Raw genomic sequence first — 4,862 nt, forward strand, 5'->3', positions numbered from 1 at the left:
TCCTAGCCAGGGTCATGGGCCCGGTTTCCCGGTTTCTGTGGCGTATGTGCGCCCCCCCCCCCAACTGGAGGGAGACGCCGGTCCATCGAAGTGTTACTCACTTTTGCCAGCTGAGTGGACTGGAGCAGGGTGAAATGAAGTGTTTTACTCAAGAATACAACTTAAAACACCTTTTATCAATTCAAAATGAACAATTAAATTACACATTCTAGAAAATTTTTCATTTTGAATTGCTAAAAGGTGGTTTTTTTCTAATTTTTGATATATATATTATATTGTGTGGAGGCCCAATGGCCCAGTGGTTAGGGCAGCGGACTGGCGGTCGGAGGATCGCGGTTTCGATTCCAGTCCGGGCGTGTGTGTGTGTTTATTGAACGAAAACACCTAAAAAGCTCCACGAACCTCCGGCAGGGGGTGGCGATCCCTGCTGTACCCTTTCACCACTCTTTCTCCCACTCTTTCTTCTGTTGGCCTGCTCGATTAGCCAGCGGGGTGGCGTCGTTCGAAGGCAAAAACAATGCGAACGCATTGTGACCAGCGATGTGTAACAACATCTGATGGTCTGGTCGGTCACGTGATCACGTGATATTATATTGTGTAAAATTTGATTTAGTATTTCTAAATTGTGTTTTTTTGTTTGTAAGTTTTGGAATTCACTCCTCAAATAATATGAGTATCTCATCAGTTACTATAATATCAAAAAACATTCATATATATTATATACTATATATATATATATATATATATATATATATATATATATATATATATCGCCACCACACCTACCGGAGCCTCGTGGAGCTTTAGGTGTTTTCGCTCAATAAACACTCACAAAACCCGGTCTCAGAATCGAAACCGCGATTCTACAATAACGAGTCCGCCGCCCTAATATATATATATATATATATATATATGTAAATGTAAACATATATATGAAGGTGATATCATTGTTTAAGTGTGAATGTGTGTGGGTGTGTCTATTAGATGATAGCGTCAAATCATCTGCATCCAATGATAAGCATTAGCGTTACTTAGTACACGCCCACACTGTGTAGCCTTAATATCATTGGTTTAGAAACGAACAATTCGATTTTGGGCGGGGCAAGTTTCTGGCATAAATACGTAAATATATAAAAGTATGTCTAGGAAAGTCATTCATTAGTCTCCGGCATAAGTCGACACAGACACAAGGTGCGAGATCGCGCGCGCACATACACCCCCTCTCTATCTCTCTCTCTCTCTCTATCTCTCTCTCTCTCTCTCTATCTATCTCTCTCTCTCTCTCTATCTCTCTCTCTCTCACACACACAGACAGACAGATTACTTCCTATCTACATGTTACAAGAGACGTTAAGGCGACTATAGTAAACAATCAATATGAAACTGCCTAAGAGCATATATATATATATATATATAGATCAAAATAAAATAAAAACATGATGCGAAGGATTCAGCGGTACATATGTTTCGGGCCTTTATTAGACAGATTTATAACAATGCATAATGTATGTCTGTGGCCTTCTTCAGCCGCGCACAACAGGTTCCACAAGGACATGTGTTACATCAAATATTCTTGGTTGGGGATGCAAATCCTCTCATTCGCGTGCGACATAATGCGGCAGCAGCATAGAATTGAAGCGTCCATCTCTTTCTTCTCTCAATGTAGAATATTCTACATTGAGAGAAGAAAGAGATGGACGCTTCAATTCTATGCTGCTGCCGCATTATGTCGCACGCGAATGAGAGGATTTGCATCCCCAACAGAATATTTGATGTAACACATGTCCTTGTGGAAAGTTGTGCCCGGCTGAAGAAGGCCACAGACATACATTATGCATTGTTATAAATCTGTCTAATAAAGGCCCGAAACATATGTACCGCTGAATCCTTCGCATCATGTTTTTATTTTATTTTGATCTATATATATATATATATATATGCTCTTAGGCAGTTTCATATTGATTGTTTACTATAGTCGCCTTAACGTCTCTTGTAACATGTAGATAGGAAGTAATCTGTCTGTCTGTGTGTGTGAGAGAGAGAGAGATAGAGAGAGAGAGAGAGATAGATAGAGAGAGAGAGAGAGAGATAGAGAGAGAGAGAGAGATAGAGAGGGGGTGTATGTGCGCGCGCGATCTCGCCTTGTGTCTGTGTCGACTTATGCCGGAGACTAATGAATGACTTTCCTAGACATACTTTTATATATTTACGTATTTATGCCAGAAACTTGCCCCGCCCAAAATCGAATGTTCGTTTCTAAAACCAATGATATTAAGGCTACACAGTGTGGGCGTGTACTAAGTAACGCTAATGCTTATCATTGGATGCAGATGATTTGACGCTATCATCTAATAGACACACCCACACACATTCACACTAACAATGATATCACCTTCATATATATGTTTACATTTACATATATATATATATATTAATATAGGGGCGGGGACTCGTTATTGTAGAATCGCGGTTTCGATTCTGAGACCGGGTTTGTGAGTGTTTATTGAGCGAAAACACCTAAAGCTCCACGAGGCTCCGGTAGGTGTGGTGGCGATATATATATATTATATTATATATATATATATATATATATAATATAATATATTATATATATATATATATGAATTGTGTTTTTATATTATAGTAACTGATGAGATACTCATATTATTTGAGGGAGTGAATTCCAAAACTTACAAACAAAAAAACACAATTTAGAAATACTAAATCAAATTTTACACAATATAATATCACGTGATCACGTGACCGACCAGACCATCAGATGTTGTTACACATCGCTGGTCACAATGCGTTCGCATTGTTTTTGCCTTCGAACGACGCCACCCCGCTGGCTAATCGAGCAGGCCAACTGAAGAAAGAGTGGGAGAAAGAGTGGTGAAAGGGTACAGCAGGGATCGCCACCCCCTGCCGGAGGTTCGTGGAGCTTTTTAGGTGTTTTCGTTCAATAAACACACACAACGCCCGGACTGGGAATCGAAACCGCGATCCTCCGACCGCCAGTCCGCTGCCCTAACCACTGGGCCATTGGGCCTCCACACAATATAATATATATATCAAAAATTAGAAAAAAACCACCTTTTAGCAATTCAAAATGAAAAATTTTCTAGAATGTGTAATTTAATTGTTCATTTTGAATTGATAAAAGGTGTTTTAAGTTGTGTTCTTGAGCAAAACACTTCATTTCACGTTGCTCCAGTCCACTCAGCTGGCAAAAATGAGTAACGCTGCGATGGACTGGCGTCCCCTCCAGTTGGGGGGGGGGCGCACATACGCCACAGAAACCGGGAAACCGGGCCCATGACCCTGGCTAGGATTTAAAACGGTGCATTTATTATATGTCTGTGTGTGTGTGTGTGTGTGTGTGTGTGTGTGTGTGTGTTTCTCTGTCTTTGTTGATGATATAATTTGTCGTGTGTGTGTGTGTGTGTGCTTTTATTCGATGGTACTACATCTAATAGGAAAGGCGGCGAGATGGCAGAAACGTTAGCACGTCGGGCGAAATGCTTAGCGGTATTTCGTCTGCCGTTACGTTGTGAGTTCAAATTCCGCCGAGGTCGAGTTTGCCCTTCATCCTTTCGGGGTCGATAAATTAAGTACCAGTTACGCACTGGGGTCGATGTAATCGACTTAATACCGATGTCTGTCCTTTTTTGTCCCCTCTGTGTTTAGCCCCTTGTGGGTAATAAATAAATAGGTGCTACATCTAATAATATACTTGAGACGTGATAAGTACGCGCCCGTATGCAGCATAGATCCTATTGGTTTATATTTTGTACAAGAAGATTTTAGGCGAAGCGAGCTTCCAGGATTCGTCTATTCTTTGACTTGTTACAATCATTTGACTGTGGCCATGCTGGAGCACCGCCTTCAGTCGAAACAAATCGACCCCGCCAGGACTTATTGTTTGTAAGCCTAGTACATATTCTATCGATCTCTTTAGCCGAACCGCTAAGTTACGAGGACGTAAACACAGCAAAATCGTTTGTCAAGCGATTGTGTGAGCGTTGGGTAGGGGTGGAGGAAGAACATAGACACAAATACAGGAATATATAGGTATAGTAGAAGACACTTGCCCGTGGTGTCAGGCGGTGGGAGTGAACCCGAAATCACATGATTGTCACACACGTGCATATATATATATGTATATATATATATATATATATATATATATATATATATATATATATATACATATACATATTTGTGTGTATGTATCACAGTAGGTGATTTAAGTATATACGCATATATATATATATATAATATTAATAAATAGAACATATGCATATATATAAAACATATATGTACGTACCTACCTCTACATGTACATATACACGCATATATGAGTACAGGACACCAAAAAAACGTCGAACACAATGAGAAACGAAACATAGACACAACCCAGGAACTGGACATTTTTTAAACAACAAATAAATAGAGTACAGGACAATTAACACAAGAAAAACCCCTTCTTCAGTGGCCATGGTTTCATCTACTCTATGTTTCGAATGTGAAGGCGAGACGTATCTTCGATAAGAAGCTTTCCTTCCTGCGAAAAGCAAATCAATTAAAATTGAGATCTTTCGCAGAGGGGTATATATATATGTATATATATATATATAATATATATATATATATATATATATATATATCATATATATAACATATATATAATGAAAATAATGCAATACGAATGTATTGCTTTCCAGTAGAAGATAGCCCGTAAGGGTAAAATTATACATATAAAAGTAAATAAATGGTACAACGAAGTACCGATATTTACTGGAAAATACCGATCGTAATAAATACGACGCTATTGTATAGCTTCACTGCGTATATACTAGTAA

This window comes from Octopus sinensis, linkage group LG18, assembly GCF_006345805.1.
Source record: "Octopus sinensis linkage group LG18, ASM634580v1, whole genome shotgun sequence".
NCBI classification, from domain to species: Eukaryota; Metazoa; Mollusca; class Cephalopoda; order Octopoda; family Octopodidae; genus Octopus; species Octopus sinensis.